Genomic DNA, 10,220 nt, shown 5'->3' with positions numbered 1-10,220 from the left:
TGGCTTTGGTGCCTTGGACATGAGCTAGGACCTTAAGATTCTGCATGAAAGGAGGACTAGCAGCCGAGTTGCACGGGAGAATGTGAAAAGTGTTCATATGTAGTAAAAACCTGAGAAATCCGTCCGTTTTCGTCATTTGTTATCGCATCGACTTAAAGCCATATCGACACATTGGCCGCTCTTCTCTCTGAAACGGTTGTACTTATCGTCTGCAAAGCTCTGTCGCGTGCTGCGGTATGCTGAGACACTACAAGCACCATAGTAGAACACAGATGAAGCTTCTAAGTTGATGTAATAGCCAGTAAGAGGTAGTACAATTCAAGTTATAGGTATTGAATGTTGACCTTTTAGCGGGCTTTGGTGCCTTGGACATGAGCTAGGACCTTAAGATTCTGCATGAAAGGAGGACTAGCAGCCGAGTTGCACGGGAGAATGTGAAAAGTGTTCATATGTAGTAAAAACCTGAGACATCCGTCCGTTTTCGTCATTTGTTATTGAATCGATGTAAAGCCAGATCGTCACATTGGCCGCTCTTCTCTCTGAAACGGTTGTACTTATCGTCTGCAAAGCTATGTCGCGTACTGCGTTATTCGGGGACACTAAAAGCACCACAGTAGAACACAGATGTAGCTTCTAAGTTGATGTAATATCCAGTAAGAAGTAGTACAATACAAGTTTTAGGTATCGATTATTGACTTTTTAGCTGGCTTTGGTGCCTTGGACATGAGCTGTTACCTTAAGATTCTTCATGAAAGGAGGACTAGCAGCCGAGTTGCACGGGAGAATGTGAAAAGTGTTCATATGTAGTAAAAACCTGAGAAATCCGTCCGTTTTCGTCATTTGTTATCGAATCGACTTAAAGCCAGATCGTGACATTGGCCGCTCTTCTCTCTGAAACGGTTGTACTTATCGTCTGCAAAGCTATGTCGCGTGCTGCGATATGCTGAAACACTAAAAGCACAATAGTAGAATACAGATCAAGCTTCTAAGTTGATGTAATAGCCAGTAAGAAGAAGTACAATTCAAGTTTTAGGTATTGAATATTGACCTTTTAGCTGGCTTTGGTGCCTTGGACATGAGCTAGGACCTTAAGATTCTGCATGAAAGGAGGACTAGCAGCCGAGTTGCACGGGAGAATGTGAAAAATGTTCATATGTAGTAAAAAAATGAGACATCCGTCCGTTTTCGTCATTTTTTATCGAATCGACTTAAAGCCACATCGTCACATTGGCCGCCCTTCTCTCTGAAACGGTTGTACTTATCGTCTGCAAAACTATGTCGCGTGCTGCGGTATGCGGAGAAACTAAAAGCACCGTAGTAGAACACAGATGAAGCTTCTAAGTTGATGTAATAGCCAGTAAGAAGTAGTACAATTCAAGTTTTAGGTATTGATTATTGACTTTTTAGCTGGTTTTGGTGCCTTGGACATGAGCTAGGACCTTAATATTCTGCATGAAAGGAGGACTAGCAGCCGAGTTGCACGGGAGAATGTGAAAAGTGTTCATATGTAGTAAAAACCTTAGAAATCCGTCCGTTACGTCATTTGTTATCGAATCGACTTAAAGCCAGATCGTCACATTGGCCGCTCTTCTCTCTGAAACGGTTGTACTTGTCGTCTGCAAAGCTATGTCGCGTACTGCGGTATTCGGAGACACTAAAAGCACCATAGTAGAACACAGATGAAGCTTCTAAAATGATGTAATAGCCAGTAAAAAGTAGTACAATTTAAGTTTTAGGTATCGGTTATTGACTTTTTAGCTGGCTTTGGTGCCTTCGACATGAGCTAGGAACTTAAGATTCTGCATGAAAGGAGGACTAGCAGCCGAGTTGCACGGGAGAATGTGAAAAGTGTTCATATGTAGTAAAAACCTGAGAAATCCGTCCGTTTTCGTCATTTGTTATCGAATCGACTTAAAAGCCAGATCGTCACATTGTCCGCTCTTCTCTCTGAAACGGTTGTACTTATCGTCTGCAAAGCTATGTCGCGTGTTGCCGTAGGAGGAAACAGGAAAAGCACCATAATAGAACATAGATGAAGCTTCTAAGTTGATGTAATAGCCAGTAAGAAGTAGTCCAATTCAAGTTTTATGTATCGGTTGTTGACTTTTTAGCTGGCTTTGGTGCCCTGGACATGAGCTAGGACCTTAAGATTCTGCATGAAAGGAGGACTAGCAGCCGAGTTGCACGGGAGAATGTGAAAAGTGTTCATATGTAGTAAAAACCAGAGAAATACGTCCGTTTTCGTCATTAGTTATCGAATCGACTTAAAGCCAGATCGTCACATTGGCCGATCTTCTCTCTGAAATGGTTGTACTTATCGTCTGCAAAGCTATGTCGCGTGTTGCCGTAGGCGGAAACAGGAAAAGCACCATAATAGAACACAGATGAAGGTTCTAAGTTGATGTAATAGCCAGTAAGAAGTAGTCCAATTCAAGTTTTAGGTATCGATTATTGACTTTTTAGCTGGCTTTGGTGCCTTGGACATGAGCTAGGACCTTAAGATTCTGCATGAAAGGAGGACTAGCAGCCGAGTTGCACGGGAGAATGTGAAAAGTGTTCATATGTAGTAAAAACCTGAGAAATCCGTCCGTTTTCGTCATTTGTTATCGCATCGACTTAAAGCCATATCGACACATTGGCCGCTCTTCTCTCTGAAACGGTTGTACTTATCGTCTGCAAAGCTCTGTCGCGTGCTGCGGTATGCTGAGACACTACAAGCACCATAGTAGAACACAGATGAAGCTTCTAAGTTGATGTAATAGCCAGTAAGAAGCAGTACAATTCAAGTTTTAGGTATTGATTATTGACTTTTTAGCTGGCTTTGGTGCCTTGGACATGAGCTAGGACCTTAAGATTCTGCATGAAAGGAGGACTAGCAGCCGAGTTGCATGGGAGAATGTGAAAAGTGTTCATATGTAGTAAAAACCTGAGAAATCCGTCCGTTTTCGTCATTTGTTATCGAATCGACTTAAAGCCAGATCGTCACATTGGCCGCTCTTCTCTCTGAAACGGTTGTACTTATCGTCTGCAAAGCTATGTCGCGTACTGCGGTATTCGGAGACACTAAAAGCACCATAGTAGAACACAGATGAAGCTTCTAAAATGATGTAATAGCCAGTAAAAAGTAGTACAATTCAAGTTTTAGGTATCGGTTATTGACTTTTTAGCTGGCTTTGCTGCCTTGGACATGAGTTAGGATCTTAAGATTCTGCATGAAAGGAGGACTAGCAGCCGAGTTGCACGGGAGAATGTGAAAAGTGTTCATATGTAGTAAAAACCTGAGAAATCCGTCCGTTTTCGTCATTTGTTATCGAATCGACTTAAAAGCCAGATCGTCACATTGGCCGCTCTTCTCTCTGAAACGGTTGTACTTATCGTCTGCAAAGCTATGTCGCGTGTTGCCGTAGGCGGAAATAGGAAAAGCACCATAATAGAACACAGATGAAGCTTCTAAGTTGATGTAATAGCCAGTAAGAAGTAGTCCAATTCAAGTTTTAGGTATCGGTTGTTGACATTTTAGCTGGCTTTGGTGCCTTGGACATGAGCTAGGACCTTAAGATTCTGCATGAAAGGAGGACTAGCAGCCGAGTTGCACGGGAGAATGTGAAAAGTGTTCATATGTAGTAAAAACCAGAGAAATACGTCCGTTTTCGTCATTTGTTATCGAATCGACTTAAAGCCAGATCGTCACATTGGCCGATCTTCTCTCTGAAATGGTTGTACTTATCGTCTGCAAAGCTATGTCGCGTGTTGCCGTAGGCGGAAACAGGAAAAGCACCATAACAGAACACAGATGAAGCTTCTAAGTTGATGTAATAGCCAGTAAGAAGTAGTCCAAATCAAGTTTTAGGTATCGATTATTGACTTTGTAGCTGGCTTTGGTGCCTTGGACATGAGCTAGGACATTAAGATTCTGCATGAAAGGAGGACTAGCAGCCGAGTTGCACGGGAGAATGTGAAAAGTGTTCATATGTAGTAAAAACCTGAGAAATCCGTCCGTTTTCGTCATTTGTTATCGCATCGACTTAAAGCCATATCGACACATTGGCCGCTCTTCTCTCTGAAACGGTTGTACTTATCGTCTGCAAAGCTCTGTCGCGTGCTGCGGTATGCTGAGACACTACAAGCACCATAGTGGAACACAGATGAAGCTTCTAAGTTGATGTAATAGCCAGTAAGAGGTAGTACAATTCAAGTTATAAGTATTGAATATTGACCTTTTAGCGGGCTTTGGTGCCTTGGACATGAGCTAGGACCTTAAGATTCTGCATGAAAGGAGGACTAGCAGCCGAGTTGCACGGGAGAATGTGAAAAGTGTTCATATGTAGTAAAAACCTGAGACATCCGTCCGTTTTCGTCATTTGTTATTGAATCGATGTAAAGCCAGATCGTCACATTGGCCGCTCTTCTCTCTGAAACGGTTGTACTTATCGTCTGCAAAGCTATGTCGCGTACTGCGGTATTCGGAGACACTAAAAGCACCACAGTAGAACACAGATGTAGCTTCTAAGTTGATGTAATATCCAGTAAGAAGTAGTACAATACAAGTTTTAGGTATCGATTATTGACTTTTTAGCTGGCTTTGGTGCCTTGGAAATGAGCTGTTACCTTAAGATTCTGCATGAAAGGAGGACTAGCAGCCGAGTTGCACGGGAGAATGTGAAAAGTGCTCATACGTAGTAAAAACCTGAGAAATACGTCCGTTTTCGTCATTAGTTATCGAATCGACTTAAAGCCAGATCGTCACATTGGCCGATCTTCTCTCTGAAATGGTTGTACTTATCGTCTGCAAAGCTATGTCGCGTGTTGCCGTAGGCGGAAACAGGAAAAGCACCATAATAGAACACAGATGAAGCTTCTAAGTTGATGTAATAGCCAGTAAGAAGTAGTCCAATTCAAGTTTTAGGTATCGATTATTGACTTTTTAGCTGGCTTTGGTGCCTTGGACATGAGCTAGGACCTTAAGAATCTGCATGAAAGGAGGACTAGCAGCCGAGTTGCACGGGAGAATGTGAAAAGTGTTCATATGTAGTAAAAACCTGAGAAATCCGTCCGTTTTCGTCATTTGTTATCGCATCGACTTAAAGCCATATCGACACATTGGCCGCTCTTCTCTCTGAAACGGTTGTACTTATCGTCTGCAAAGCTATGTCGCGTACTGCGGTATTCGGAGACACTAAAAGCACCATAGTAGAACACAGATGAAGCTTCTAAAATGATGTAATAGCCAGTAAAAAGTAGTACAATTTAAGTTTTAGGTATCGGTTATTGACTTTTTAGCTGGCTTTGGTGCCTTCGACATGAGCTAGGAACTTAAGATTCTGCATGAAAGGAGGACTAGCAGCCGAGTTGCACGGGAGAATGTGAAAAGTGTTCATATGTAGTAAAAACCTGAGAAATCCGTCCGTTTTCGTCATTTGTTATCGAATCGACTTAAAAGCCAGATCGTCACATTGTCCGCTCTTCTCTCTGAAACGGTTGTACTTATCGTCTGCAAAGCTATGTCGCGTGTTGCCGTAGGAGGAAACAGGAAAAGCACCATAATAGAACATAGATGAAGCTTCTAAGTTGATGTAATAGCCAGTAAGAAGTAGTCCAATTCAAGTTTTATGTATCGGTTGTTGACTTTTTAGCTGGCTTTGGTGCCCTGGACATGAGCTAGGACCTTAAGATTCTGCATGAAAGGAGGACTAGCAGCCGAGTTGCACGGGAGAATGTGAAAAGTGTTCATATGTAGTAAAAACCAGAGAAATACGTCCGTTTTCGTCATTAGTTATCGAATCGACTTAAAGCCAGATCGTCACATTGGCCGATCTTCTCTCTGAAATGGTTGTACTTATCGTCTGCAAAGCTATGTCGCGTGTTGCCGTAGGCGGAAACAGGAAAAGCACCATAATAGAACACAGATGAAGGTTCTAAGTTGATGTAATAGCCAGTAAGAAGTAGTCCAATTCAAGTTTTAGGTATCGATTATTGACTTTTTAGCTGGCTTTGGTGCCTTGGACATGAGCTAGGACCTTAAGATTCTGCATGAAAGGAGGACTAGCAGCCGAGTTGCACGGGAGAATGTGAAAAGTGTTCATATGTAGTAAAAACCTGAGAAATCCGTCCGTTTTCGTCATTTGTTATCGCATCGACTTAAAGCCATATCGACACATTGGCCGCTCTTCTCTCTGAAACGGTTGTACTTATCGTCTGCAAAGCTCTGTCGCGTGCTGCGGTATGCTGAGACACTACAAGCACCATAGTAGAACACAGATGAAGCTTCTAAGTTGATGTAATAGCCAGTAAGAAGCAGTACAATTCAAGTTTTAGGTATTGATTATTGACTTTTTAGCTGGCTTTGGTGCCTTGGACATGAGCTAGGACCTTAAGATTCTGCATGAAAGGAGGACTAGCAGCCGAGTTGCATGGGAGAATGTGAAAAGTGTTCATATGTAGTAAAAACCTGAGAAATCCGTCCGTTTTCGTCATTTGTTATCGAATCGACTTAAAGCCAGATCGTCACATTGGCCGCTCTTCTCTCTGAAACGGTTGTACTTATCGTCTGCAAAGCTATGTCGCGTACTGCGGTATTCGGAGACACTAAAAGCACCATAGTAGAACACAGATGAAGCTTCTAAAATGATGTAATAGCCAGTAAAAAGTAGTACAATTCAAGTTTTAGGTATCGGTTATTGACTTTTTAGCTGGCTTTGCTGCCTTGGACATGAGTTAGGATCTTAAGATTCTGCATGAAAGGAGGACTAGCAGCCGAGTTGCACGGGAGAATGTGAAAAGTGTTCATATGTAGTAAAAACCTGAGAAATCCGTCCGTTTTCGTCATTTGTTATCGAATCGACTTAAAAGCCAGATCGTCACATTGGCCGCTCTTCTCTCTGAAACGGTTGTACTTATCGTCTGCAAAGCTATGTCGCGTGTTGCCGTAGGCGGAAATAGGAAAAGCACCATAATAGAACACAGATGAAGCTTCTAAGTTGATGTAATAGCCAGTAAGAAGTAGTCCAATTCAAGTTTTAGGTATCGGTTGTTGACATTTTAGCTGGCTTTGGTGCCTTGGACATGAGCTAGGACCTTAAGATTCTGCATGAAAGGAGGACTAGCAGCCGAGTTGCACGGGAGAATGTGAAAAGTGTTCATATGTAGTAAAAACCAGAGAAATACGTCCGTTTTCGTCATTTGTTATCGAATCGACTTAAAGCCAGATCGTCACATTGGCCGATCTTCTCTCTGAAATGGTTGTACTTATCGTCTGCAAAGCTATGTCGCGTGTTGCCGTAGGCGGAAACAGGAAAAGCACCATAACAGAACACAGATGAAGCTTCTAAGTTGATGTAATAGCCAGTAAGAAGTAGTCCAAATCAAGTTTTAGGTATCGATTATTGACTTTGTAGCTGGCTTTGGTGCCTTGGACATGAGCTAGGACATTAAGATTCTGCATGAAAGGAGGACTAGCAGCCGAGTTGCACGGGAGAATGTGAAAAGTGTTCATATGTAGTAAAAACCTGAGAAATCCGTCCGTTTTCGTCATTTGTTATCGCATCGACTTAAAGCCATATCGACACATTGGCCGCTCTTCTCTCTGAAACGGTTGTACTTATCGTCTGCAAAGCTCTGTCGCGTGCTGCGGTATGCTGAGACACTACAAGCACCATAGTGGAACACAGATGAAGCTTCTAAGTTGATGTAATAGCCAGTAAGAGGTAGTACAATTCAAGTTATAAGTATTGAATATTGACCTTTTAGCGGGCTTTGGTGCCTTGGACATGAGCTAGGACCTTAAGATTCTGCATGAAAGGAGGACTAGCAGCCGAGTTGCACGGGAGAATGTGAAAAGTGTTCATATGTAGTAAAAACCTGAGACATCCGTCCGTTTTCGTCATTTGTTATTGAATCGATGTAAAGCCAGATCGTCACATTGGCCGCTCTTCTCTCTGAAACGGTTGTACTTATCGTCTGCAAAGCTATGTCGCGTACTGCGGTATTCGGAGACACTAAAAGCACCACAGTAGAACACAGATGTAGCTTCTAAGTTGATGTAATATCCAGTAAGAAGTAGTACAATACAAGTTTTAGGTATCGATTATTGACTTTTTAGCTGGCTTTGGTGCCTTGGAAATGAGCTGTTACCTTAAGATTCTGCATGAAAGGAGGACTAGCAGCCGAGTTGCACGGGAGAATGTGAAAAGTGCTCATACGTAGTAAAAACCTGAGAAATCTGTCCGTTTTCGTCATTTGTTATCGAATCGACTTAAAGCCAGATCGTCACATTGGCCGCTCTTCTCTCTGAAACGGTTGTACTTATCGTCTGCAAAGTTATGTCGCGTGCTGCGATATGCTGAAACACTAAAAGCACAATAGTAGAATACAGATCAAGCTTCTAAGTTGATGTAATAGCCAGTAAGAAGTAGTACAATTCAAGTTTTAGGTATTGAATATTGACCTTTTAGCTGGCTTTGGTGCCTTGGACATGAGCTAGGACCTTAAGATTCTGCATGAAAGGAGGACTAGCAGCCGAGTTGCACGGGAGAATGTGAAAAGTGTTCATATGTAGTAAAAACCTGAGAAATCCGTCCGTTTTCGTCATTTGTTATCGAATCGACTTAAAAGCCAGATCGTCACATTGGCCGCTCTTCTCTCTGAAACGGTTGTACTTATCGTCTGCAAAGCTATGTCGCGTGTTGCCGTAGGCGGAAACAGGAAAAGCACCATAATAGAACACAGATGAAGCTTCTAAGTTGATGTAATAGCCAGTAAGAAGTAGTCCAATTCAAGTTTTATGTATCGGTTGTTGACATTTTAGCTGGCTTTGGTGTCTTGGACATGAGCTAGGACCTTAAGATTCTGCATGAAAGGAGGACTAGCAGCCGAGTTGCACGGGAGAATGTGAAAAGTGTTCATATGTAGTAAAAACCAGAGAAATACGTCCGTTTTCGTCATTTGTTATCGAATCGACTTAAAGCCAGATCGTCACATTGGCCGATCTTCTCTCTGAAATGGTTGTACTTATCGTCTGCAAAGCTATGTCGCGTGTTGCCGTAGGCGGAAACAGGAAAAGCACCATAATAGAACACAGATGAAGCTTCTAAGTTGATGTAATAGCCAGTAAGAAGTAGTCCAATTCAAGTTTTAGGTATCGATTATTGACTTTTTAGCTGGCTTTGGTGCCTTGGACATGAGCTAGGACCTTAAGATTCTGCATGAAAGGAGGACTAGCAGCCGAGTTGCACGGGAGAATGTGAAAAGTGTTCATATGTAGTAAAAACCTGAGAAATCCGTCCGTTTTCGTCATTTGTTATCGCATCGACTTAAAGCCATATCGACACATTGGCCGCTCTTCTCTCTGAAACGGTTGTACTTATCGTCTGCAAAGCTCTGTCGCGTGCTGCGGTATGCTGAGACACTACAAGCACCATAGTGGATCACAGATGAAGCTTCTAAGTTGACGTAATAGCCAGTAAGAGGTAGTACAATTCAAGTTATAGGTATTGAATATTGACCTTTTAGCGGGCTTTGGTGCCTTGGACATGAGCAAGGACCTTAAGATTCTGCATGAAAGGAGGACTAGCAGCCGAGTTGCACGGGAGAATGTGAAAAGTGTTCATATGTAGTAAAAACCTGAGACATCTGTCCGTTTTCGTCATTTGTTATTGAATCGATGTAAAGCCAGATCGTCACATTGGCCGCTCTTCTCTCTGAAACGGTTGTACTTATCGTCTGCAAAGCTATGTCGCGTACAGCGGTATTCGGAGACACTAAAAGCACCACAGTAGAACACAGATGTAGCTTCTAAGTTGATGTAATATCCAGTAAGAAGTAGTACAATACAAGTTTTAGGTATCGATTATTGACTTTTTAGCTGGCTTTGGTGCCTTGGACATGAGCTGTTACCTTAAGATTCTGCATGAAAGGAGGATTAGCAGCCGAGTTGCACGGGAGAATGTGAAAAGTGTTCATATGTAGTAAAAACCTGAGAAATCCGTCCGTTTTCGTCATTTGTTATCGAATCGACTTAAAGCCAGATCGTCACATTAGCCGCTCTTCTCTCTGAAACGGTTGTACTTATCGTCTGCAAAGCTATGTCGCGTGCTGCGATATGCTGAAACACTAAAAGCACAATAGTAGAATACAGATCAAGCTTCTAAGTTGATGTAATAGCCAGTAAGAAGTAGTACAATTCAAGTTTTAGGTATTGAATATTGACCTTTTAGCTGGCTTTG

The sequence above is a fragment of the Schistocerca gregaria genome, unplaced genomic scaffold, assembly GCF_023897955.1.
Source record: "Schistocerca gregaria isolate iqSchGreg1 unplaced genomic scaffold, iqSchGreg1.2 ptg000378l, whole genome shotgun sequence".
NCBI lineage: Eukaryota > Metazoa > Arthropoda > Insecta > Orthoptera > Acrididae > Schistocerca > Schistocerca gregaria.
Note: the sequence above shows the minus strand (reverse complement) of the source record.